The sequence below is a fragment of the Mirounga leonina genome, unplaced genomic scaffold (genome assembly GCF_011800145.1).
Source record: "Mirounga leonina isolate KUSES-001 unplaced genomic scaffold, KU_Mleo_1.0 Mir_179, whole genome shotgun sequence".
Taxonomy (NCBI): Eukaryota; Metazoa; Chordata; class Mammalia; order Carnivora; family Phocidae; genus Mirounga; species Mirounga leonina.
In genome coordinates, this window is record NW_023270466.1 from 6,724,591 (window position 1) to 6,752,258 (window position 27,668).

At 49.5% G+C, this 27,668-nt stretch overlaps 2 long non-coding RNA genes across 2 annotated transcripts in view; one reads left to right on the forward strand and one right to left on the reverse strand.

Moving 5' to 3' along the window:
• Positions 1-2,835, reverse strand: part of LOC118023341 — a 134,479-nt gene extending 131,644 nt beyond the window's left edge. The window contains exon 1 of the long non-coding RNA XR_004682780.1: positions 2,795-2,835. This is a non-coding gene — a long non-coding RNA (uncharacterized LOC118023341). The remainder of the gene's footprint in view (positions 1-2,794) is intronic.
• Positions 1,375-27,668, forward strand: LOC118023342. The gene is made up of 2 exons (XR_004682781.1): positions 1,375-1,526; positions 27,034-27,668. It is a non-coding gene; the product is annotated as an uncharacterized LOC118023342 (long non-coding RNA).

Genomic DNA, 27,668 nt, shown 5'->3' on the forward strand with positions numbered 1-27,668 from the left:
AAGTGAGACATGCTTCTAGACTGAAAGACTTCAAAAGAAAGCTCATAGTAGCTAATGCATGTATTTTTTACCTTCCTAAAACTATTATAAAAGCATTGATAAGAACCAGAAGAGATTGTAATTTTTCGAAACATAAATGCCAGCATGAGCTCCATGAGAACTGATTTCACATGCTCAGATTACGCCCGCTCTGCCGCCTGCCCCCCCCCGCCAGCCACCTGCTTAGTGCCTTCCCTGTGCTGCCAACAGCCGACCCCTCTCTCTGCCCAGCCAGGACTCACTGCCCTCTCTGCCACTGCCTTCAGGAGCCTCCCTTCAGCGCTGCCTGGCAGAGCCCCAAGTTCCTTTCAGGGCAGTCCCTGACTCTCAAGTCCACCCCCTCTGCCCAAGCATCCTGCTCACCAGTGTCCTGGAGCCCTCAGGGCCGTGTCCAGCCACATCACAGCTTCCCCCACTAAGCTTTCCCTGCTCTCCCCAAACACCTCGTCCTACTCAGACCTCTTCAACTACCTGATTCCCCCAACCTCCCCCTCCACAAGGCAGGGGGACAGGCATCAGCAAAGCTGAGCAGGCTGAGTGATGTGGGAGGAGCGCTGAATGTCATACCTGGGACCCTCCTGAAGCCAGAGCACCAGGCAAGTCATCTGGCGGGGTGGGGGTGGGGGGGGCAGCAATTCACTGACCTGCCAGGAGAAGGCAAACACAGCTAGTCTGTGGAGCTCCAGCCAGGGTGCCATCACGCACCCCCTGACATGGCCCAGAGCTGCCACATTGCCCTGAAAGGCGCAACAGCTCTTCAAAGACAGCTTAGGGCACAGCAGTGTGCTCAGGCATGTTGGGGTGGACGAGCGGATCTCAGGGAGCTTCAAGTGTCCCCTAGGAGGGTGTGAGTGAGAGGACAGGACACCACCAAGGAATCCAAGGACAAAATGTGTGCTGAGCGGTGGAAACAGGATGGCTTCCAGAGTCCAAAAGCGAAGAAACATGCTTTGGGATGAGTGATCAGGAAAGGCCACCCCAAATTCTGGGGATGGGGCCAGGGGCCAGGCCTGAAAGAATGGGAAGGCCAGAACAACACTTCTCCAGTCTCCCTCAGCCTTTAAAACCCCAAATGACAAGGAATGTGGGCCTTGTAGAGAAGTTTGAGTTTGGGACCGGCCAAATACAAAAAACGCTTCTGACAATTACTCTAACCTCCAAGATACACAAAGGCGGCGGGAGACCTAAGTGCCAAAGGAGAGCGAGACAGTCAGGCGGAGTTACTGCAAGTCGGGAGCCCGGCCCCGGAGCACCGCCGGAGTCGCGGCAAGGACAGGCTGTTTGGCCTTGCTCCGCGCGCGTGTGACGACGGGGCGCTGTCGGCCCCGGGGCCCGCGCTGGGCCGCCGCCCTGCCCGCGGGACCGGGCCCCAGGCGCCGAGCGTGCGCCCGCCTCTGCCCGCTCGGCCTGCGCCGCCGTCCGGGAAGCCGCCTCGCCGGGGTCCCGCCTTCCCCTCCCGCCCCGCAGGCAAATATTAGAGGGTGCAGGTGGGTAGAAATGGCTTCAAATAAAGTTCGTCTGCAGTTTCCAGGAGGCCACCGCTGCCGCTGAGACCGTCACTGGCAACCCCGGCGGCTGCGGGGGCCACCACCCCCGAGCCCGGGATTCGCCGCCCCCAGGCCGAGGAGGCCATCTGCTCCTCCGACTCAGGTTCATTTTCTCCCGGGGGCGGGGGTGGGGGGGGAGAGAAAGAAGCGAATTAAGTTACGCTCCGGCTGTAGTGATGGAAAACACGAAAGCCGGCTCCAAGGGCTTGCGCCTCGAGGGCGCGTTATCTGCCATTGGCCGCAAACCTCAGGAAAGTCCCATGTCCTTGCGTTCGCAGGAAGCCCTGGGTGGCCGGCTGCCGCTCGCGCCCGCGCCCGGGGGCTTGTCCACCGCGAAACGCGAGGCCAGGAGGAGGGGCAGCACTTGGTGGGGTCCTGCCTCCCGTTGAGCTGGGGAGCGCGTGCGGCGCGTGAAAATCCCCAACCCGCGCCCCTCCCCGCCCCCAGTCCGGGGATTGAGGCCGGAGTTGGGACCCCGCCGGGGGCAGGCGGGATCGGGAGTGGGAAGGGATCCTAAACTGGCCGGGGGGCGGGGAGGGGAGGAAGGGATCCCTGGTTTGCGGGGGGCGGGGGCGATCCCGGACAGGCGGTGGGCGCGAGTTCCTCCGGGCGCACCCGCCCCAGTTAGCGGCGCACAGCGGCTGGTCGCCCCCGCGCGCCGACCCCTGGGGCTCCCGCCGGGTTAGAATTCAGCGGGGGGTGAAAGGGTCCCGTCCCCCGCCGCCCGCGCCGGTCCCGGTCCCGCCCTGGCCGCGGGAGGCGCGCGGCCGCCGGGCGTGAACGGCGGCGGTTTCTGCGGTCTGGCCGGCGGCCCGCTGGAAAACCAGCCTCAACTTGATCCCGAGCGCGTCTCACTGAGGTCATGGGAAGCGGGAGGGCGGAGGCGCCGGGGGCCGGGCGGAATGGGAGCTCTGAGGCGGCGAGGGGCGGAGGGAGGGAGGAGGGGAGCCGGCCGGTCCCCGCGCGGGGTCGCCGAGTGCCCCAGCGGCTCCTCCAGGCCGGCCGGACCGCCGCGCAGCCGACGGTGCGAGGGGGAAATCGGGCTTCGCGCCTCCGCACGCTGCACCGAGACCAGCGCCAGCTGCCCCCCCCCCCCCCCCGCGCAGAAATCCTCCCCCTCCAGCCCGAGCCCCACCCCTGCGCTCACAGCCGCCTCTGGGCCCGCTGCTTCCGCCTCCCGTCCCACGGCGCGCGTCCCCAGCCCCCACCTCTGAGATCGTCCCTGCAGCCGGCTCTCTACCTTCCACCTTCCTCCAGCCATCAAGGCCGGTGCCCTCGGCCAAGGGTCCGTTCCCAGCCTGTTATCAAGTCCTGGAGAGAATTTCTCCAAAATATTTCCCGAATCCCACTGCCAAGGGCCCGAGTTCCCGCCCCTCCACCTCCCATCTGGATGCCGCACAGACTTCTCCCTGGATTTCTAGCCTTTAGCCTCCTCCCTTCCTAATCTATTTTCCACACCAATTTCCCCCAAAGCGTGTTAAAGCACACAGGGACCTCGGTGGTTGTAAACCTCCTATTTCCCCTGTTAAGCAGGTTAAGGGTGGTTCAGCTGGGGAATAAAAACTGAAGGCTTTGGCGCACGTTTGTTGAGCACGTCATTGTTAAACACGTCAAGTGGATTTTCTCATTCAACTGCCCAACAGTCCTTCCGGGGAGGGATTATTAGGTATTATTATTATTATTATTATTATTATTATTATTATTATCATCTCTGCTTTATAGAAGAAGAAATTGAGACATAGACAAACAAAGGGCAAACAAACTGCCCTTGGGTCTGTTTCTCCACCACTGTACTGCACTTCTGCAGAGAACCTTGACCTTCCAAACAGGGATGGAATGACCCACAGCACCAGCTGTGGCCTGGGGGCCAGGTGGCAGCAACCATCTGTTAGTAGCAGTTCTAAGTGGATGGGTGGGTGGATGTCAGGCCAGGTTTGATCTGGAATGTCTCAGAGGCCCCGTTGCTCTTCACCTGCCTTTAATGGATTAGCGGTCTGAATTTCTGGGCATGGACAAGTTAGAACAGTCTCCACATTGATCTCCTCCTGTGCTCTCCTGACAAATTACTCTCCTCAGTCAGCTCCTCTTGCTTGGCAGCATGCTGGAGACACCAGAGGTGTCCTACCCACAAGGAGGACTTATGACAGTGTCCTCATTCTCCCACAAACATAGGCCCCTCAGAGCCCTCCACACCACTAGTGTCCTCCCATCTCCAACCCTGGCGGAGCATCAGCTTCTGGCCATAGATGAGGCCCAGCTGTGCTGCCTTTGTCCTGGGAGGGGGTGGGATTTTGATCACTAATTAGTGGCTGGGAGACCAGGAGTCAGCAGTGGTCCCCTTTCCAGGACCCATAAATGATACTGATGTGGGAAACAAAGGCAAAAGAAAAAATTAAATTTCCTTACTGCCTACAGCCCACTGACAGGCAAGTCCTTGGACCAGGCCGACTGACATTCTTCTAGGAACTCAGCTGCCCTGATGTTAATGCTTTGCTAAGGGCAAAAGGCAATCTTAGCTTAACATTATCCTGACTAACACCGCCCCCCCCGCCCCCGCCCAGGATCCTGTATGTTTACTTTAACATATAAAAGTTCCTTTGGAAACTTCCTTTATCTCTACTCCCCAAGATATATGTTAGCAATCATCCTCCAAGCATATGACCCACTGGTATACATCTGAAGGGTCTCATGACTGAGTTTTTACTAAACAGTAATAAATGACCTTTTCCTAACAACAGCCAGCCCCCTCAGGATCCTGGAAACCTTGTTTCCAAAATACCTGTCCCTAACCCCCTCCCAACTTGAATGTATATAACAGCCACTCCTCATGATCCTGGTGCCACTCTTTCTGCCCACGGGTCTTGTCCCTGTGCTTTCATAAAACCACCTTTTTGCACCGAAGACATCTCAAAAATTCTTTCTTGGCCCTTGCCTCCAAACCCCAACACTTCAAACCACATCAATACCACAAGGGTCCATGCCCCCATTTCCTGCCTGGGAATTAGGGTGATTCCTCCCTACCCCTCCTTCCATGATCTGGACAAGATGGGCAGAAGCTCCCAGACAGCAGGGAACTGAGACTATGTGATTAGGGTTTGCTCTAGTGAATCCCTGTTTTTTTATTTCTGTGAACGCACCTGTTACATAATACTTATGCTGTCCTTTTCTTCCTGGAATACATACCCTACCAGAGGCTTTATTGCTTTTTTATAGGATTTTTAATTAATTTTTTGGTAGATCCATAAAATGGAATTCAAAGGGTACAAAAGAGCATACAGTTTGCCTCCTTCTCACCCAGGGGCAAGCTCTTCCATCCCTCACTGTTAGCAGCTTCCTGTGCATCTTTCTCAGAAATAGTCCACACATTTATAAACATGCGTCATTTCTTTTAACTGTGTTTTTGATGTCTTTTGTATTAACACCTAAAAAGTATACTTTTATGCTTTGAAAAAAAAATCAGCAGTGTCAGAATGGAGCACTGAGATTCTCAGTTTGGAGCCTATCCCCCTTCTCAGTCAGATGGGGCCGCGGCAGGAATGTGGAGGCCTCCACCTCCCATGGAGACAAAAGATTTTCCCAGTCTCCTCTGGGTCCAGCACAAGTACAGGAGGATGTGCAACCTACAAGATTTGGTAAGACTTAAAAGAATCAAGAAAGGAAGGTTGCTGGGTGCTGGAATCTAAGACCCCCTGGATGTCCATCAGTTGAAACAGTGACCATAGATCCTAACCAAACAAGGCTGGGATGAATTTTTCCGTGTTTCTGGTGCGGGGTGTTTTATGAGCAGCATTCGTCTACAAAGATGTCGAAATCTCAGGTGTCCTTAGTAACTTTACGTCTTTTTTTTTTTTAATTTTTTTATTCTTATGTTAATCACCATATATTACATCATTAGTTTTTGATGTAGTGTTCCATGATTCATTATTTGCATATAACACGCAGTGCTCCATGCAGAGTGTGCCTTCTTTAATACCCATTACCAGGCTGACCCATCCTCCCACCCTCCCTCCCCTCTAGAACCCTCAGTTTGTTTTTCAGAGTCCATTATCTCTCATGGTTCATCTCCCCCTCTGATTCCCCCCCTTTATTCTTCCCCTCCTGCTACATTCTTCTTTTTTTTTTTTTCTTAACATATATTGCATTATTTGTTTCAGAGGTACAGATCTGTGATTCAACAGCCTTGCACAATTCACAGCGCTCACCATAGTACATACCCTCCCCAGCGTCCATCACCCAGTCACCCCATCCCCCCATCCCACCCCCCACTTCAGCAACCCTCAGTTTGTTTCCTGAGATTAAGAATTCCTCATATCAGTGAGGTCATATGATACATGTCTTTCTCTGATTGACTTATTTCGCTCAGCATAATACCCTCCAGTTCCATCCACGTCGTTGCAAATGGCAAGATCTCATTCCTTTTGATGGCTGCATAATATTCCATTGTATATACATACCACATCTTCTTTATCCATTCATCTGTTGATGGACATCTTGGCTCTTTCCACAGTTTGGCTGTTGTGGACATTGCTGCTATAAACATTGGGGTGCACGTACCCCTTCAGATCCCTACATTTGTATCTTTGGGGTAGATCCCCGGTAGTGCAATTGCTGGATCATATGGTAGCTCTATTTTCAACTTTTTGAGGAACCTCCATACTGTTTTCCAGAGTGGTTGCACCAGCTTGCATTCCCACCAACAGTGTAGGAGGGTTCCCCGTTCTCCGCATCCCCACCAATATGTGTCGTTTCCTGACTTGTTAATTTTAGCCATTCTGACTGGTGTGAGGTGGTATCTCATTGAGGTTTTGATTTGGATTTCCCTGATGCCGAGTGATGTTGAGCACTTTTTCATGTGTCTCTTGGCCATTTGGATGTCTTCTTTGGAAAAATGTCTGTTCATGTCTTCTGCCCATTTCTTGATTGGAACATTTGTTCTTTGGGTGTTGAGTTTGATAAGTTCTTTATAGATTTTGGATACTAGCCCTTTATCTGATATGTCATTTGCAAATATCTTCTCCCATTCTGTCGGGTGTCTTTTGGTTTTGTTGACTGTTTCTTTTGCTGTGCAAAAGCTTTTTATCTTGATGAAGTCCCAATGGTTCATTTTTGCCCTTCCTTCCCTTGCATTTGGTGATGAGTCTAGGAAGAAGTTGCTGCGGCTGAGGTCGAAGAGGTTGCTGCCTGTGTTCTCCTTTAGGATTTTGATGGACTCCTGTCTCACATTTAGGTCTTTCAACCATTTGGAGTCTATTTGTGTGTGTGGTGTAAGGAAATGGTCCAGTTTCATTCTTCTGCATGTGGCTGTCCAGTTTTCCCCACACCATTTGTTGAAGAGACTGTCTTTTTTCCGTTGGACATTCTTTCCTGCTTTGTCAAAGATGAGTTGACCATAGAGTTGAGGGTCCACTTCTGGGCTCTCTATTCTATTCCATTGATCTATGTGTCTGTTTTTGTGCCAGTACCATACTGTCTTGATGATGACAGCTTTGTAATAGAGCTGGAAGTCTGGAATTGTGATGCCGCCAGCTTTTTTTTTCTTTTTCAACATTCCTCTGGCTATGCGGGGTCTTTTCTGGTTCCATACAAATTTTAGGATTATTTGTTCCTTTTCTTTGAAAAAAGTGGATGGTATTTTGATGGGGATTGCATTGAATGTGTATATTGCTCTAGGTAGCAATGACATCTTCACAATATTTGTTCTTCCAGTCCATGAGTGTGGAACATATTTCCATTTCTTTGCGTCTTCCTCAGTTTCTTTCATGAGTATTTTATAGTTTTCTGAATACAGATCCTTTGCCTCTTTGGTTAGATTTATTCCTAGGTATCTTATGGTTTTGGGTGCAATTGTAAATGGGATCGACTCCTTAATTTCTCGTTCCTCTGTCTTGTTGTTGGTATATAGGAATGCCACTGATTTCTGTGCATTGATTTTATATCCTGCCAATTGACTGAATTCCTGTATGAGTTCTAGCAGTTTTGGGGTGGAGTCTTTGGGGTTTTCCACATAAAGTAGCATATCATCTGTAAAGAGTGAGAGTTTGACTTCTTCTTTGCTGATATGGATGCCTTTTATTTCTTTTTGTCGTCTGATTGCTGAGGCTAGGACTTCTAATACTATGTTGAATAGCAGTGGTGAGAGTGGACATTCCTGCTGCGTTCCTGACCTTAAGGGAAAAGCTCTCAGTTTTTTCCCACTGAGAATGATATTCACTGTAGGTTTTTCATAGATGGCTTTTATGATATTGAGGTATGTACCCTCTATCCCTATACTCTGAAGAGTTTTGATCAAGAAAGGATGCTGTAGTTTGTCAAATGCTTTTTCTGCATCTATTGAGAGGATCATATGATTCTTGTTCTTTCTTTTGTTAATGTATCACGTTGATTGATTTGCAGATGTTGAACCAACCTTGCAGCCCAGGGATAAATCCCACGTGGTCGTGGTGAATAATCCTTTTAATGTACTCTTGGATCCTATTGGCTAGTATTTTGGTGAGAATTTTTGCATCCATGTTCATCAAGGATATTGGTCTGTAATTGTCCTTTTTGATGGGGTCTTTGTCTGGTTTGGGGATCAAGGTAATGGTGGCCTCATAAAACGAGTTTGGAAGTTTTCCTTCCATTTCTATTTTTTGGAACAGTTTCAGAAGAATAGGTCTTAATTCTTCTTGAAATGTTAGGTAGAATTCCCCTGGGAAGCCATCTGACCCTGGGCTTTTGTTTATTGGGAGATTTTTGATGACTGCTTCAATTTCCTTAGTGGTTATAGGTCTGTTCAGGTTTTCTATTTCTTCCTGGTTCAATTTTGGTAGTTGATACATCTCTAGGAATGCATCCATTTCTTCCAGGTTATCTAATTTGCTGACATAGAGTTGCTCATAATATGTTCTTATAATTGTTTGTATTTCTTTGGTGTTGGTTGTGATTTCTCCTCTTTCATTCATGATTTTATTTATTTGGGTCCTTTCTCTTTTCTTTTTGATAAGTCTGGCCAGGGGTTTATCAATCTTGTTAATTCTTTCAAAGAACCAGCTCCTAGTTTAGTTGATCTGTTCTACTGTTCTTTTGGTTTCTATTTCATTGATTTCTGCTCTGATCTTTATTATTTCTCTTCTCCTGCTGGGTTTAGGCTTTATTTGCTGTTCTTTCTCCAGCTCCTTTAGGTGTAGGGTTCGGTTGTATACTTGAAACCTTTCTTGTTTCTTGAGAAAGGCTTGTATTGCTATAGACTTGCCTCTTAGGACTGCTTTTGCTGCATCCCAAAGATTTTGAACAGTTGTGTTTTCATTTTCATTGGTTTCCATGAATCTTTAAAATTCTTCTTTAATTTCCTGGTTGATCCATTCATTCTTTAGTAGGATGCTCTTTAGCCTCCATGTATTTGAGTTCTTTCTGACTTTCCTCTTGTGATTGAGTTCTAGTTTCAAAGCACTGTGGTCTGAAAATAGGCAGGGAATGATCCCAATCTTTTGGCTGGTTGAGACCTGATTTATGACCTAGGATGTGATCGATTCTGGAGAATGTTCCATGGGCACTAGAGAAGAATGTGTATACCGTTGCTTTGGGATGGAATGTTCTGAATATGTCTGTGAAGTCCATTTGGTCCAGTGTGTCATTTAAAGTCTTTATTTCCTTGTTGATCTTTTGCTTAGATGATCTGTCCATTTCAGTGAGAGGGGTGTTAAAGTCCCCCACTATTATTGTATTGTTGTCAATGTGTTTCTTTGCTTTTGTTATTAATTGCCTTATATAATTGGCTGCTCCCATGTTAGGGGCATAGATATTTACAATTGTTAGATCTTCTTGTTGGACAGACCCTTTAAGGAGGATATGGTGTCCTTCCTCATCTCTTATTACAGTCTTTGGTTTAAAATCTAATTTGTCTGATATAAGGATTGCCACCCCAGCTTTCTTTTGGTGTCCATTAGCATGGTAAATGGTTTTCCACCCCCTCACTTTCAATCTGGGGGTGTCTTTGGGTCTAAAATGAGTCTCTTGCAGATAGCGTATCGATGGGTCTTGTTTTTTAATCCAATCTGATAGCCTGTGTCTTTTGATTGGGGCATTTAGCCCATTTACATTCAGGGTAACTATTGAAAGATAGGAATTTAGTGCCATTGTATTGCCTGTAAGGTGACTGTTACTGTATATTGTCTGTGTTCCTTTCTGGTCTATGTTGCTTTTAGGCTCTCTCTTTGCTTAGAGGACCCCTTTCAAGATTTCCTGTAGGGCTGGTTTTGTGTTTGCAAATTCCTTTAGTTTTTGTCCTGGAAGCTTTTTATGTCTCCTTCTATTTTCAGTGACAGCCTAGCTGGATATAGTATTCTTGGCTGCATATTTTTCTCATTTAGTGCTCTGAATATATCCTGCCAGTCCCTTCTGGCCTGTCAGGTCTCTGTGGATAGGTCTGTTGCCAATCTAATGTTTCTACCATTGTAGGTTACATATCTCTTCTCCCGAGGTGCTTTCAGGATTTTCTCTTTGTCTCTGAGACTTGTAAGTTTCACTATTAGATGTCGGGGTGTTGACCTATTTTTATTGATTTTGAGAGATGTTCTCTGTGCTTCCTGGATTTTGATGCCTATTTCCTTCCCCAAATTAGGGAAGTTCTCTGCTATAATTTGCTCCATTATACCTTCTGCCTCTCTCTCTCTCTCTCTCTCTTCTTCTGGGATCCCAATTATTCTAATGTTGTTTCATCTTATGGTATCGCTTATCTCTCAAATTCTGCCCTCGTGATCCAGTAGTTGTTTATCTCTCTTTTCTCAGCTTCTTTATTTTCCATCATTTGGTCTTCTGTATCACTGATTCTCTCTTCTGCCTCATTTATCCTAGCAGTTAGCGTCCCCATTTTTGATTGCAACTCATTAATAGCCTTTTTGATTTCGACTTGGTTAGATTTTAGTTCTTTTATTTCTCCAGAAAGGGTTTCTCTGATAACTTCTATGCTTTTTTCAAGCCCAGCTAGTATCTTTAAAGTGATGATTCTGAACTCTAGATCCAACATCATACTAATGTCTGTATTGAGTAGGTCCCTGGCAGTCGGTACTGCCTCTTGTTCTTTTTTTTTGAGGTGATTTTTTTCCATCTTGTAATTTTGTCCAGAGGAGAATAGATTAAGGAGAGAACAAAATGCTAACAGGGTAACAACGTCCCCAGAAAATATACTCTAAACAAATCAGAAAAGACCTGACACCAGGGGAAAAGAAAGGGAAGGAAAGAAAAAAGAAAAAGATAAAAACAAACAAAAACAGAACAACAACAACAAAAAAACCCAGAATATGATCAAATATGATCAGGCTGGTGCATAGATCAGTGCCACACTCTAGATTTTGGGTGTATTTTGGTCTGTTAGTAGAAAGTGCCTCCCAAAATTTTAAAGAAAGAAAAACTTATATATGTACAAAAATAAGGGTTGATATGATGAAGGGATGGAATATGACTGTAAAGATGAAAATTATAAAAAATTTTATAAAAGGAATTGATAAGAAGTTGTTTGAAAAAAGAAAGAAGAGGATTTAAAAAAAAAGAAAAAAAAAGGGGAGAGAATGTGATCAGGCAGGAGAGTAGAACAAAACCATACACTAGAGATTTAGGGTATATTTTGATCTGTTAGAAGAAACTATCTCAAAATTCTAAAGAGAGAACAACATATATAATATATATATATGCCAAAAATAAGGGTAACTACTATGAAGGGATAGAATATGACTCTAAAAATGAAAAATAAAAATGTTTTTTTAAAAAAGGGATTGATAAGATGTTGGTTGAAAAAGGGAAAAAGAAAAATTCAAAAAAAAAGTTAAAAAAAATTAACTTTGAAAGACTAAAGAATCATGGGGAAAAAGCCATGAATTCTATGTACAGTATTCCCCTAGCGCTGGAGTTCTGCCATTCTCATTGATTGGTAAACTTGGTCTTGGCTGGCTGTTCTCGCTGATCTTCTGGGGAGGGGCCTGTTGCCGTGGTTTCCAAATGTCTTTGCCGGAGGCGGAATTGCCCCGCCCTTGCCCCCTCCCTGCTAAGTAATCTGCTCGGGTTTGCTCTCGGGAGCTTTTATTCCCTGCAAGCTTTCCGTACAGCTTTGGAGGCGGAGAGTGAAGATGGTGGCCTCCCAATCTCCGCCCCGGAGGAGCCGAGAACTCGGGGCCCCGCTCCTCAGTGAAGCCCCAGAGAAAAGCAGTCAGTCACTCCCGTCTCCCCGGTCTCCGGCCGCACTCCGTGCTCACGCGGCTTGTGACCGAGCATTTCTATCTCTGGCACCTGACCCCAGGTGGAGTCTCCAAACCCAGCAGATCCCTGTGGTGCGCTCCTGCGCCGCTTGTCCCGGGGGAGGAAGGGGAGTCTCCCCGGATCTGCCACTTGTTGGGTCCCTGCTGGAGGAGCAGTGGCCCGACTGTGCCGCGAATCACGGCTTATGGCAACCCCGAGCTAAGAGCCTGCGCCTGGGCTCCACCTCTGCAGCCGGCTTCCCCGCTCCGATACCTGGGAGCTCTGCCGCACTCAGGCACCCCTGGTCTTTCTGTGACCCCAAGGGTCCTCAGACCACACTGTCACACGAGGGTTCCACCCCCCGCTTAGCCACTGGAGTGACGTCCCACAGCGGAGCCGACTTCTAAAAGTTCAGATTTTGTGCTCCGTGGCTCCATCACTTGCCAGAAGCGGCCGACGGAGGCCCCTCCCCCGCCATCTATCCTCCCGAATATCGCCCCTGATTCACTTCTCTGCACATCCTACCTTCCAGAAAGTGGTCGCTTTTCTGTTTGGAGAGTTGTTGCTATTCTTTTCTTTGATCTCCTGTTGAGTTTGTAGGTGTTCAGAATGGTTTGATCCCCATCCAGCTGAATTCCTGAGACCAGACGAAATCCAGGTCTCCTACTCCTCCACCGTCTTGCTCCCCCCCACCCAGTAACTTTACATCTTTTAAACATGAATTGCTTCCCAGTAAATGCTACTAAACTATTGCCCTGGTAACCAGCGTGGTTGAGCTCTGGAGCCTGGCCGCAGTCTGGCCACACCCTGCACAGAGGCAGGGCAGCAAACCCTGTGCGTCCCAAGGCTTTCCTTCCCCGGGTCAGAGTCCCTGTCTTGGTATTTTTTCCCTTCTATCTTTGGTGGAGGCACTGGTGACGGGGAGGAGGAGGAGATAGAAGCGGAGTGGATAAAGGGAAGTCAGAGCTGTAGATTATTTGAAATCTGCCCATCAGTCCCAAGTGCATTCAGGAGAGAACTCATCCGGCTTTCCTAGATGGGATGGGGTGGCCCGTGACATCACACAGCAAATCACCACCTCCTTCTTGAATGTTTTGCTCCCTTTCTCGAAGGCTGTGCTCCTGCCTATCCTTGCACGTCTGTCAGTCTTGACCTGGCAGGCTCCCACTTCTCAGCGGGTCCCTTCTGCTTCCTACCAGGCCGCCTGCAATCTGGGGTTAGTCTCACACCAAACCATCTCCAATCACCATCATGCTGTGGCCAGCCTGGATGGGGGGTGACTGCAAACTTTCAGCACCACCCCTGACCTCTCTTCTGAGTTTCCCACTCACACCCAGTTGCTCTGGTGTGACCATAGTGCCTTGGGTGCTCCTCGGGACACTCTTGTCCCAAGTGGACTTCATCTCCAACTCTCCACTCATCCTGCTCCTCTGCTTAACTCCCAACTCAATGATTTCACCTTATTTCCCAAATCTGAGCACCATCTTTTTCACTGGTTGCCTCCATTTCTCTCACTCACTATGGTTACTCAGTAACCACGTCTTAGTATTTCTTGACTCTACCTCCTAATTTCCAATTTCCTACCACTGTCCCAAGGCTTCCACCACCGCAGTGGCTTTAAGTCTTCCACTTCTTAAGTCTTCTAGAGAAATCTGTAGATACCTCTGGTAGAACTCTTGATTCCAATGACACAAACTGACTTAATCAAAAAGGAAAACTACGGGTGGGAGGCTGGTTTCAGAGTGGCTTGGTATAGAATCTCAATGGCCATCCCTAAGACCCAGTGCCTCTCTCTCCCCACTCAGCTCAATCCTGCAAAAGTTGGCTTCATCCTCAAGCTGCACACAGTGGCCAAATGGCCACAGATGCTCCAGCTCACATGCTTCCAATTCCAAGTCCTATAGGAAAGTGACAGGCCTGAGTCATGTGATCCCCCTGGGCTGGGGAGAGTGGTCCCCTCTAAACCTCATGGACTGAAAGTGGTGGAGGGTTGGAACGGAGCCAGTTGGTAGGAGTAGTCTGAGTGGACAAGTGAGCAACCAAAACACATTAGAAGCCTGCCGTGCATCCAACCCTGTCATTCCTTTGCATAGAATTCTCCAACAGCTCCCTAAGTCAATCAAAATCTTGTCAACATGACTTTACTTCTGTCAATACACAATTTTAATCCTTGTTGAGCTTTTTCATTTTGTTTGCATTGATATTTGCACCAGTAATCTTGAAGAAGAGTTGAAAAAATGTTTAAAGATTTTAAATAATCTCTCCACCCAACATGGAGCTCAAACTTACAACCCTGAGATCAAGAGTCACATGCTCTACCAACTGAGCCAGCCAGGCACCTCAGGAGTTGAATTTTTAAAAGTGATCATTTGGATCTTTCTCTTGACTTGCAAGAGAACCATGAGCAATGCATGAGACTGTGCCTCTGGGAGCCCTGGGGAGAGGGAGAGACTTCTTCCAGGTAGAGTCCAGGCAGGAAGACAGACCCGCCCCTTATTTTAATAGAATATAAACTGAACATAGTGAATTGGTTGAACAGATGTCGGAGGGCTGAAAGGCAAAAAGGGACACAGTGTCACTGAAGAAAGCAGCCAGCATTCCCAAGGAACAGAGGGAAGAAGGCAGCATCCTAGAGCCCAGGTCCTAGGAGCCCAGAGAAGGGGCCCCAAGGAGCTGGAACCAGACCTTAGGGTCATCTGGCTCTGGGGCCTCAGAAGCTCGGAAGTGGACCTCCCCAGGGCGGGGCTCACATCTCTGAGGTGGACACACGGGCCAGCAGGTGCTGATCTCCCTGGCGGAGGGGATGAGGCTGGCCCCCAGGAATGAGGGAAGCAAATCCGAAAACCGGAAACTGCAGCCACTGTTGGGGTCACAGTCCACTGTTGTGGGGCGATGCTGACAGGAACGGGACCCAACAGAAGGGCTACGTCCTGCAGCCTCCGTCTAGTGCCCCCTCTTGGCAGAGCCCAACAGGGCGGCTGCAGGCGGACGGGAGGGTTGGGAGTCCTGTGAAGGTCCTGCTGTGACAGAGCAGAGCAGAGGGGGTGGATGGGAGCTTAATTACTGGCCTGAGGGAAAAGGGGGAAGAGAGGGGAGACTGGGAGCAGGATCGTGAGGTGGGGACTGTGGGCAAGGGGGGGAGAGTTCTCCCACGGTCACCTCTTCTGGTGTGTGGAAAAGCCCAGAGGATAAAACTACCCTCAAGACACAGGGCACGTGAGAGCCCTTCTCCTTCCGCCTCACACCCTGGACTTAGTGACACACCGCACACATAGACGTGCACACACACACAGCAAGCACACCTACCACACACCACGTACATGCACACACGCACACCACACGTGCACACCATGCTTTTGCTCATGAGGTTCTTTAGCTAAGGGCCAGTTCCCCACGAGCAGTCCCAGGACAGGCTTCGGTCCACACATGATGTATTAAAGAAGTGCATCAGGGGAGAAGGGGGAGGGAGGGAGGGAAGCCTGGAGGGTAGGGGTGGAAGCCAAACAAGGGCCTGATTTCGGGCTTCAGCCCGAGAGAGCAGGTTCAGCCTGATTCTGCTGGCGACTTTGGAGGGGAGGTTGTGCCCAGAGTTAGCCCAACCTGTTGCCAGGGAGACTGGATTTCATATTCTCACGCCTGGGAGTCAGAGTCAGAAATGCCTGGGAGTTCCTGGGATGCCATGTGGCCACCACCCTCCTCCTGCCTTGGTGACTGTGAACCAATGACCAGTCCTGCAATTTCAGCTCAGGATGGGTGGTCACTCAGAGTTGCCCCTGTTGGAAGGTCTTCCTTCCTTATCACCTGCCTTTCCTAACATTTGTGGGGGCCTGGGTCAGATTGCATATGGCGGCCCCAGCCTGCAGCCTGCCCTCCTTCTCTCCCCGCTCATGGCTCTGCCTTACTTGCAGGGGTGTGGACCTCCCAGCTGTATCCATATAACAGCACAGCTCCACCAAATACCTGCCCCTTGGCCACCCTGTGAGCTTAGGAGCCCATGTAACAAGTGAACACTCTAGAAAAGACACCGACTTCAAGCTTCCCCTTCCAATTTTTAAAAAAACTATGCTTTATCTCTTTAAAAAGTCCACAGGACATTATTATTGCTGTTTTATACAGATAATTCCCTTTGCGCCTTATGCCCATATTTTTACTTTTTTGTTCATCATTCCTTACTGCTTCTCGAATTGCCTTTTCCCTACTATTTGAAGTGCATCCCAGAATTTCCTTTTATTAGTGGTTATGGAAAAAAGCTTACCTTTCTCTGAAAAGCACTGATTTCAGCACTTTATTAACTCTTTAATATACTAAAGGGTTTTCAAACAGCTTTTGTATTATCTGGTGAGGGTGGTAAAGAACGTGAGAAATTGAGGGTTATCCAATAAATGGAGAGGAGGAGGCAATGCTAATCAACCAGTTTTTTTGTGGGTGTTCCTTTATGCAAAGACATCAAACAGAAACACAGCTTTGAGAAAGATGTATCCACCAAAGAGAAAATGAGTGCTCATCATTACTTCGGTTTTCTTTTATATAGTGCGCTTCTGAGGACTTTCTGAGGACTACCAGATACTTACAAGAAGTTTCTGTTCTCAAGTGGCCAGAAGCATTTGGGCCATCTGAGCCTCCTCAAAGGAATTGTTTATACTCGCTGGCTCCATGTTATCAATTCCTACTCATTCTTAATTCACCCCGGTCTGGCTTCCAGCCCCATAACCCTGCCTAATCATCTCTCAGTGAAGTCACCCCGGGCCGCGTACCAGTCCAGGTCCTCTGGAAGCTGACTCTGAGAGTTAGAGGCATGAGAGACTCAGGAGGGATAACAACTGTGAAAGAGAAAGACGGTTGACCTGTCCCCTCTTCTGAGACGCTATCTTGCCTTGGCATCTGAATCTCAGTATTTTTCTTGATTTGCCTCAATGCTCTGGCTGCTCTTTCTGAGGATTCTTTGCAGGTTCATCCTCATCCACGTGGCCTCTCTACATCACTATTGTCCAAGCCTTATTCCTAGGCCGCTATTCTACCTTCCGCCCCAGGCAATCCCAGCCACGCCCGGGACTGCAATTAACAATCCCCGTGCAGAACTAAGTCTCCCGTCGGCAGCCATCACAGTTAGTGGGCAGCTTGATCGAGGTTTGCATGCGACCCTGTGTCTGGGTCTTCCTTTGTTTCCCTGGCCCTCCGCTTCCTAAGAGCACAGGGCATCAGTGGTCAGACTGACCTACGTAATGTACCCAAGGGGCTCTGTGAACTGCAAAACCTACACAAAAGCTTGGTGTTATTGTAACACTTGCCAGATGGTTATTCCTATAAGTGAGTAAGTAAGTAACACTGATCATCTATTCTCAAAGTTCCCTATTTTCTAGAAAAAACATCCCAACCCCTATCTTTGCATTAAAAACTCAGCCCAAAGCACGTTTTCTTCTATTCTCCTTCATTCACACTCTGTTCTGCATCAGTGTTTCCTAAAGCTGGGTTCCTTGGAACACTGGTGCTCCTTGAGATAAAAGTTGATGCTCCATGAAAAAAGTCAAGTTTGGGAAATATTGCCCTCCTAGAGGTTAAAATACACTCTCTCCTAGTAAAGGTGCTGAGAAGTATAACCTTTTTTAACCAGTGTCCCAAATGACTTAGGGCGCCTGGGTGGCTCAGTCATTAAGCATCTGCCTTCAGCTCAGGTCATGATCTCAGGGTCCTGGGATCAAGCCCCATATCCTTGCTCGGCAGGAAGCCTGCTTCTCCCTCTCCCACTCCCCCTGCTTGTGTTCCTGCTCTCGCTGTCTCTCTCTCTCTCAAATAAATAAATAAAATCTTAAAAAAACAAAAAAACAAAAAAATAAATGACTTAGCCACAGACTTTTCTTCTCATGCCACTCTGTAGAATTCCTGTAGGCCACTAGTGTTCCATCCCAAGAGACAGGAACCCCCGCTCCAGGTCCCTCTCTCCAGGGGGAGAAACTTACCATTTCATCCAAGGAGGTGGTCCACAAGTTCTTGATCCGTTAGTATGGGGAGCCCTGATTCACATCGTTTTCCAAGCCTGGGTGTTCCCTCTTTTTCTTCTATTCTGTGAACTACTTAGAACAGTTCCAGTCAACCTACCTTTGCGAGTTAAGTCGTCCAGAGGAAGCTCTGGTCCTCCCAGCTGCAAGACTGGCTGACACACCAGTGGGCAAAAAGTCCACGGAGGGGTCATGGTCCCAAACTGGAAATTTCCCAAATGGCCCTTAACATTTGAATAGGTAAATAAATTGTGGAGCGTGCCCAGTGGTATACTGTCCAGCAGCAAGAATCAACTCTCTTCAACCATATGCAATGATATGCATGAATTTCACAAATATAATTAGAAAAAAAAAAAAAACTAGACACGATATGAATCCATACCTGTGAGGGTAAAAAGCAGGCGAAACTAACCTGGGCTACTAGACATCACGACAGTGGTTACCATAGGAAATGGAGGGGACAAGAAAGGGCCTCCAGCTGCTGGTAATGTTCCCTTTTTGCATCTGGCTGCTGGCTGAAGGGGTGTATTCAGTTGTGAGCATGATGACTGTACCTTATGTAATTCTCTGAATGCCCGTTATACTTTAGTAAAAGTTTGGGAGAGGTGGTATCAGAAAAGATCATTCCCCACTGGGTATCCCACTGGCAAAATCACCCGAAGGAAACATGGCGATTTCAGGACCAGTAGAAACAGAACAATACCCTGTCTGTTTTGGCTCACTCCGAGCATGTGTGGTTCTCACATTTGTGTAAACTTCTACATTTCTACACATGTCGAAGAGTCCTGTATTGATCATGGTTTGTTTCTTGTTTGGGGGTGGGGGGGTTTGGTCTATATTTTATGAGACTGTGACATCTTGGGAACTTGGGGACAGAGCAAGGGACCGCCCCTCCCAGTTAGCTATTTCCTACAAATAGCAAGCAACTTGTCTGCATGTCTTTCATATGCAAACGACTCCATCCAGAACCCGTACTCCAAACCACCTCCTCTCAGCTGTTACAGTCCAGGAGGCGATATTCCTCCACCCAAAGCGCTAAGCACTAGACAAGGAGGGACCACCCCTCTCGCTGAGAGCCTGTGGAAATTATTCATAGTAGCCAATCCTAAACCTGCTCAGCTGCTTACCCTGCTGCTGACTCCTTCCCGTGAAAACCTCCATAAAGGGTCACGCCCGTGCTTTCTCCTCTCCCTTTCTGCCTCCTGTTGGACACTGCCACTTTCCCTGGGGGGGCCCTGCATGCTGTGTGGGGCCTCCTGATTCTAGGGAGCTGTGAGTGTAGACTTCTTCCTTCATGACTGTCATTTCTGCATGTCTCACCAACCCGATAAAGACAAATCCTGGGTACATTTTAAAGTACATCCATTCATTCCACAATGTGTATGTACTATATTTCAGGCACTGTTTTAGATGCCAGGGATAGAGCTGTGACCATGCAAATAAGGTCCCTGCTCTCGTGGACCTCATGTCTAGAGGGACAGACATAATAAACAAGCAAAGAAATAAGTATTTCCAAATAAAGCTAAGTGGTATGAATGAAGGGGGCCAGGATGGGTCATTTTACGTTGTTTTGTTCTATTTGTTTTGCTTATTGTATTTCTTAGCAAGACTGGTCAGGGAAGGTCTCCCTCACAAGGTAACACTCAGCCCAAGGCCTGAATTGTTGCTTGTACACCCAGGGCACCCAGAGATCTGTGCTGGAGGTCTGGAGGCATCCAAAATAATCAGAATGATGTATCTCTTGCCAATGCTCATCGAGAACAAACCCTCTCCCTTTTTCGACAAGCAAAGCAGGGTTTGAATCCAAGAGAAAATAATTTCCTGGCATCAGCAAAATCCACAGCCTGCTCCAATCAAGTTGCCTTCTAAATGCTAGAAAGCTGAGGTGTCCAAGCGCCAGGACCCAGGGGATGGGTTGGCTGCAAGCCAAAACCCTTAGGGCAGCAACCAGCTTGCATATGTATTTGTATAACTGTTTGCAAATAAAAAGTAAGTGTGCGAATGCCTGAGCCTTCTTTGCTCGCCATCTCTGGGGACCCACTGCCTAGTTCCGCTTTGCAGTAACACAAGCCTTCCCCGGTCACAGCAGGCCTGACCCATGCCTGCTGCCCCAAGACCCGGTCTGGGGAGCCTTCGTCTGGGCCTGTTCTGGGAGGGGCAGGCTGGTCATCCTCCATCCACATTAACAGCACACAGACATTCTACCAAAAAAAAATTTTTTTTTTATTAGATCCAGCTTACTGTGGACAAGATTAGAATCAAATAAGGGGAGAAAAAGTAAATCACGGGCCCCAGATCGTCAGCGGCTGTCATGGGTCACTGGCGTGGCAGGGACTGTCAGGAGGCCTGCCCCTGAGCTCTGGTGTCCCCGCGGGCGGGGGGCGGGTAGCTGGCACAGCCCCTTCGCTTGGAACTCCCACGCCAGGCCGGGGATCCCGCGCTGGGAACCTTCAACGCACACCTCGAGCCCCAAGGCCAGCACTCCACGTACCTTCCTTCATCAAGGAAAGACCACGGACCCCAGATCTGAAAAGTTGCTCCCATGTCTGTCCCCCCCAACCGCCCCCCGTCCCGGATCCTCCAGGAAAGAGCAGATCCATCTCATTTGGTGCAACTTGAGCTGAGTTGAGCATGTCCTGCTTTGCTAAAACGGAAGTGACACTGAGCGCCTGGCTCAGGCTCTTTTCCTCAGCCTTGTCTCTCCTCAAGGGGGTGTGCCAGCGACAGATCGTCCGCAGAACACTCTGGCGAACCGGGGATGATCTGGCTCTGTCGCGGGCACTGGCTTGTTTATCTTTGCCACCGCGCTTCTGAGAGTTTGCCTCTCCCGTATATCTATCTCCCTGATGGGTCTGTTCAGGTATTTTTACAAATGCAGCCCTTCAGCTTTGATAGTTGTCCTGTGGGAGCCTTTTTATCTGTCAGTAATGTCCTGCTCCAGGGCAATGAACCCCAAAAGACACTCTCATACCTGGCAGCAGCTAAAAGCAGCGAAGGTCTCACCAAGAGCCCGGGCTGACGGAGCCAGAGAGAGCCTCTGTGTGGCCAAGAGACGATGCTGGCCATCTCTAGAATGCTTTGTCCTCCAACAGGCGCTTGGTGGCCTGGGAAGAAGTCCATTCCCCTACATGTAGGTCAAATCTCAAATTCTCAAGGCTCCCAGCTGGCTTAAAAATGTCAACAAAGAATCTTCCTACTTATCAAGCATTTTATTTCCCCATTTAAGCAGCAAGTCTGCAGAGAGCAGGGCCCAAGCTCCTGTTTAATATAAGAATCAGGACTCAAGGGTTGTATGTTGGCAATTTAGTAACCTGTATGCATAGACGTCTCTCTGGATAAACCAAAGCTTCCGTGGAAAGTGCCTAAATCCTATAAAAGTAATTTATTTGCTTATCCACCAAATTATAATATTCATTTTGTTTGTGTAAATCCGCCAGTCACTGGTCATTAATAGGAACCACAAGAAACTGTTTCAAGTAGGATTTCGTTCCAGACATAGTTTCCAGTTTGAATCTGACATATTATACCTGGGAGGATTGCAGGAAACCATAAATAATTCCTAATTCCTACATTGGACCTATGTATAATAGAGATTTTTTGCTGCCTAAAAAACACCACCACCACCAAGAGGCTGGGAATGAGGCGCCCAGGCAGGAAGGCTGGCCTCAGTATGACGATGCCCCTTCTCGTAGCCATCACAAAATAAGAGCTGCCCTTTCCATCTGCAGGCACTGTTCAGGGAGACTGCAAACACTTATTTCGAGTTGGGCACACCGTTCGAATCCAGAGCCCCAGAGCAGGATCTTGGCCAGCCCCGGCAGGCAGCGCGTGGGTTTCTCCCACAGGATGGGGCAGGCAGGCCAAGGCCACCAGGGGACCCGCCCAGGAAGGAGCCAAGGAAGGGCGGCTATCTCTCAGCCGAGCTGTTCAGGGTCATGGTGACCGGCTCGGCCCAGCCCACGATCAGTGCGTCAAGAAGCACATCAGAAACCGGGCCCGAAGCCTCCCTCTGCTCTCCCAAGTTGAAAGGAAAGACAGAATCTTCAGAAGCCTTCATGATGGGCTCACGCCGACAGGCCCTGGTGGCGGCCACGACCGCCTGCCCACTTTGCAGAATCCCTGGGTTGCTCGGGCAGCCCCAGAAACACAGGTAGGGGCCAGAGGGCCTTCCAGGCACGTTTGGCGAGGGCCAAGTAGCCCGCTTGCCTAAAGCTCCCCTCCTCTGGCCCATTCAAGGGCCTGACCTCTTCCTTTCCCATTTCTTACACTTTCGTCAGTGCTGAGGCGGCTCATTTCCCGTCATGCATTGTGCAATGTGCCCTTCAGAGGAGGCTCCTTGGCCTCTGGCACACAAGCAAGAGTTAGGTGGGTGGGACACGGGGGCAAAGGCACTGTGGTCAAGAGGCCAGCCGGTGCCCTGGTGGGGAGGGGGGCGCGGAAGCTGGGGGGGCGCCGGGAGGAGTGGCAGGGCCATCACAGGATGAGGCGCCGTGGAGCTGGGCAGAGGCGCCGCTGGAGCCCAGGGGGCTCTGTGTGCCCAGCTAGGGGGTCTGAGGTTTCCCTTGAAGCGAGTATAAAACGACTGAAAATCTTTGCCCAAGACAGACAGACACAGAGTTAGACTTGCTCTTTAGAGTGTCTAACTCTGTGGCCAAGGTTGAGAATGGATGGGAGAGGGGTCAGAGCACAGGCAGGTAAACCAGGAAGGAATGCAGCTGAACCTGACCCAGGGCAGTGGTTCTGGAAGCATCTGTGGTGTGCAGCGTTTGGGTTCCAATTCATGGATAGATACTTTTATAAAATGAATTATCAGAAAAATGTAGTTTAAAAAAACAAACAAGGTGTGCCTGGGTGGCTCAGTCCGTTAAGCATCCAACTCGATTTCGGCTCAGGTCATGATCTCAGGGTCGTGAGACTGAGTCCTGCCTTGGGCTCCACGCTCAGTGAGGAGGCTGCTTGAGATTCTCTCTCTCCCTCTGCCCCTCCCCCCACTCATGCACATGGGCGTGTGCGAGCTCGCTCTCAGATAAATAATCTTTCAAAAATAAATAAATAAAAATAAAAATGTGAACCCTAGTCTTTTATCCAAAATTTTTAATTGAGATAAAACATACGTAACGTAAAATTTACCATCTTAACCATTTTTAAGTATACAGTTCAGTAGTGTTAAGTAGTCATATTGCTATGCAGCCAATCTCCAGAACTTTTCCATTTTGCCAAACCGAAACTACCCATTAAACAGCAACTCCCCTTCCCCCTTCTCCAACCCCCAACAGCCACCATCCTCCTCTCTCTCTGAGTTTGACTACTGTAGCTGAGGACCTCCTCTAAGTGGAATGATACAGTTTGGCATACAGCTTGTTTCGCTTAGGATCATATCCTCAAATGTCACTCATGTTATAACATGTGACAAATTTCCTTCCTTTTTAAGGCTGAATAATACTCCACATTTTGTTTTTCCTTTCATCCTATGATGGATACTTGGGTTTCTTCCACCTTTTGGCTATGAATGATGCTGCTATGAAAATGGGTGTACAAGTATCTCTTCACATCCCTGCTTCAATTCTTTGGGGTATATACCCACAAGTACAATCGATAGATCACATGGTAATTTTTTAAACTTTTTTTGAGGAACCTCAATACTGTTTTCCACAGCAGCTGCACCATTTTACATTCCCACTAACAGGGCACAAGGGTTCCAGTGTCTCCACATCCTCGCCAACACTTGCTACCTTCTGGATTTTGTGGGTTTTTTTTTTTTTTTTTTTAAGATTTTTAAATTTATTTATGTGAGAGTGTGTGTGTTTGTGAGAGAAAGAGAGAGAGAGCATGAGCAGGGAGAAGGGCATAGGGAAGGAGAAGCTGACTTCCCACTCAGCAGGGAGCCGGACGTGGGGCTCCATCCCAGGACCCTGGGATCATGGCCTGAGCTGAAGGCAGACGCTTAACCAAATGAGGCACCCAGGTGCCCCTACATTCTGGTTTTTTGATAGTAGACATCCTGATGGGTGTGAAGTGAAGCCCCAACTTTTTATTATGAGATTTAACGTCTATAAAATTATCCATTGGCTCCTGTAATCACTTAAAACACATTAGGGTTATAATGTTTAAAACACCTACTCTCAACCTCTGCACTTATCCCATTATAGACCAATAACAAACGTTTCCCAAATTGGCTCCAGTCTGGACTGGACCGGGAGCAGCACTGCTTGGCCAATGTCCATCGCCGGGGGGAGGAGGATGGCATGTTCAGAGCCGCCCTTTCTGAGCTTTTACTCCCTGACTCCTTGTGGATTTATCACTTAACGGCACAACAAGCCTACAAAGTAGGTACTGTTATTATGCCCAGTTTACTGATGAGAAGACAGGGGCCCAGAAGGTAAGGGCCTTGCCCGATCGATATCAGCAGCTTGGGAGGAGGCAGAGGAGGTGGGAACCCCGCAACAGGGCCTGAGCCTTTTTTTGTTGTTTGTTATTGTTGTGGTGGTGCTTTGTTTCCCAGGATTACTTAAATGATTGGTCATATGGAGAGAAGACGGAGGGCTCCTGGGTTCTGGCTTGAGTGACCTGGTGGACAGGGATGCTACATTGAGAGGAAACACTATTGGTCTAGTTTTGGACGTGTTAAGGTTAAGGTTCACAAGTGACATCCAGGTGGAATGGTGCCAAGGGCAGCTGGGCCGTAAGTTCTGGGCTCCTGAGCAAAGGCTAGAAGTTCTGTTGAGAAAGGACAGGGAGGGGATGGAGCATGAGTTGGTGAGATCCCTCAGGGACACCAAGAACATTCCAGGAGGAAGGGAGCCAGAGGAGGGTGAGGAGCCAAAGGGGGATGTGGAAAGAGAGTGTCAACAGAAAGGAAGTATCACCTGGGAGCCCAGGGCTATGTGGCGGCCACACAAGACAGGACAATCTGTGGAGATGGCTCTGTGGTGGCCCCAGAGATATTGCGGAGGCTGGGGGTGAGGCTAGAGTGCAGTGGGTTGACAGGTGGGTGGTGGTGAAAGAGGTGGGAGAAGTGACCAAAAATGCACATCACTCCTTTTAGAAGCCCAACTGTGAAGTGGAAGAGACATGGGACAGTCACTGAAGGATGCTGTGGGTGTGTTGTTGGGCAGGGGAGCGAGTGGGCCAAGAATGGATTGTTATTTTGTTTTGTCTTTAAAAAAAAAAAAAAAGTCTGGAACAAACACGAGTTTGTTCATAGTTAGGCAGGGAACCCAGTACAAAGGTGAAAGATTAAGAGGAATTTGTGCCAACTGCTGGAAGGATGGAAATTAGATCTGGAATGATCAAGCTTTAGGAGAGAAGATGGGAGGGAAATAAGTTTATGATACAGATTCATTTGTGCAGAATGAGAGGAAGTGATTAAGTCAGAGGCAAACTGCTTGCTGAGAAGTGCAGGTACTGAGGAGAGAGGTGAACTTGGATGTGCCACCAAGAAGCAGCAGTGAGAGTCACTGGGGTCGCCTGGGGTCAGGGAGAAGAGGTGCCAGGAGCCGAAGAGCCCGCTAGTCTGGAGCACTTGCATCAGCATTGCCCCCATGGCTGTTCGCGGAGTTTTTCTCCATCAGGGCTCACGTGCCTATGCACAGAAGCAGAGAAGGTGGATGCAATGTCTACCCAGAGTTAAGGGTTCACAAGTTGGCTCTGGCTGCAGTCGGGGGGCAGGAAAACAGCCTGATCGCTCTCCTGAGAGGAATAGAATCAGGTGAACTGGGGTGGTTTTAAACTAGGCCACCCCCCTTCCCCCAGTGGTCCCCATTCCCCTAACCATGAATGTGGGCGGGCCTTAGGCACTTGGCAGCAGAAGTGACAGTGACATGGGAGACTTCCAATGCCAGGTCAAAAAGACCATGTGGCTTCAGGCTTGCCCCTTTTCCTTCTTGGATCACTTGCCTTGGGGAAGACAACTGCCATGTCATAAGGATGCTCAAGCAGCCCTGTGGGATGGCCCTGGAGGCCAGGAGCTGAGGCCCCTGCCAACAGCCCTGTGTGGAGCTACCTTGGCAGCAAACCCTGCTGTCCCAGCCGAGTCCCCGGGGCCTGTGGCCCTGGCCAACATCTCCTCTGCAACCTCTGAGAGACCCTGAACCACAGTGAGCAGCCTCCCCCGCAGAAACCATGTGTGATAGAAAGTGTTTGTTGTTCAGCCCTTAAGCTTTGGGGTAAGGGAGAGGCGATACGGTGGCCCAGCATGAGCGCGGAGGGTAGATGACGGGGCTGACTCAGAGTTCAGCTTTGGCAGGCGGGCCCTGGAAGAGGTCTGAGGGGCAGGGGCGGCGAGGGGTTGGTGGCATGAGAAGAGGAGGATCAGACGGGGCCAGAAGGCTTGGTGGAGATGAGAAGGACAGGAAGAAGTCACGAGACTGGAGGTGTGGGTGAAATCAAAGCGCACACGCATGGGAGTGGAGGTGAGTGGGCGAGACGCAGAAGAGTCCGAGTGGGTTTTCCTGTGCGGGGGAGCGTGTGCGGGTGGAGGAGGCTCAGGAGAGGAGAGGCCAGTGGAGGGGAGGCTCACGGACAGTGGAACCAGCCAGGACCGGGGCGGACTCAGGCCCCCCACGCTCAGGTCTCCACGGCTGTGGGGGAGCGGCTCAGGCCAACAGCTGATGCGGGCGCACGTGCCTTCTCTTTGCGGCCTGGGCCTTCAGGGGGGTTCTTCCCCAGCGTGGAGGTGTAGCAGCCGGTGCCCGGCCGGAGGGAGCGCTCGCAAGGCCCGCAGCGAGCGGGGCCGGCCGGTGACCGCACCCTGGAGCGGGCGTGCAGTCACCCTGCGGGCCGGACCCCTGAATCAGGACGGGGGCCTCATCTGCAGAAGACACTGGCACGGACAGAGCAAACTGAGAGGGAGACGGCTTTCCGGGAAACGAAGTCCCGCCCGCTGCTCCCAGCTCTCTCCTTCCCTTCTTGGATCTCCGTGCTGTGCTGCGGACGCACACATTCATTCGTTCATTCATTCATTCGTTCGTTCATTTGTTCGTTCATCCCTTCCTCCCCCTCATCTTCTGAGGCAGGATCCTCATCTTCCTCTTGTCCTCGTCCCCCCCCCCCCCCCCGGAGTTTCTTTTTCAGGAACTTGCTTTGGGCTCCCTGTTGATACTTCTTTTCTGTTGACACCCTCTTTCCACATCCCCCTTTGGCTCCTCACCCTCCTCTGGCTCCCCTCCTCCTGGAATGTTTTTGGTGTCCCTGAGGGATCTCACCAACTCATGCTCCATCCCCTCCCTGTCCTTTCTCAACAGAACTTCTAGTCTGTGCTCAGGAGCCCAGAACTTACGGCCCAGCTGCCCTTGGCACCGTTCTGGCCGCTGTGCCCCCCAACCACCACCTCTCCTGCTGAGGGGCCGGGCCTGGAGTCCCTCCTCACTGTGTGGGGCCCTGGCTGGTCTGCTGGATTCTGTCCTTGCGCCGGTGAGCCTTCCCGAGCAGGTTCTGCAGCCGCTGGTGTGAATACGTCTCACAAGGCCCCATCACCAGTGCCAAGCAAGTCCGAATCCCAGAGGGGGCAGACTCATCACCAAGCTCTGTCTATACCGTTAAATTCACTAAGGTTCCCAAGTCAGGGCTTCTCCCCAGGCAGAATGCTTTCCAAAGGACAATGGCAAGTCTTCAAGGCCCTCGCAGCCCCTTCCTGCCTTCTACACAGATGTGCAGCTCACAGCCACACGGTCCTGTGAAGTGACAGGGCTGAGAGCATTTGCCGAGAAGTGAACACCGCAGCATGACAAAGCCACAGACAGCCTCTGCAAAAGATGCTAGAAGTTAAAAGGACAGGCTCGTATGCCTCGGACATGAGTTCTTATCCCTCTGCTTTTGTGGCTGTTTAATGTTGGAACACGTCAACCTGAAGCTGTAGAATAAATGAATTCCATCTTGA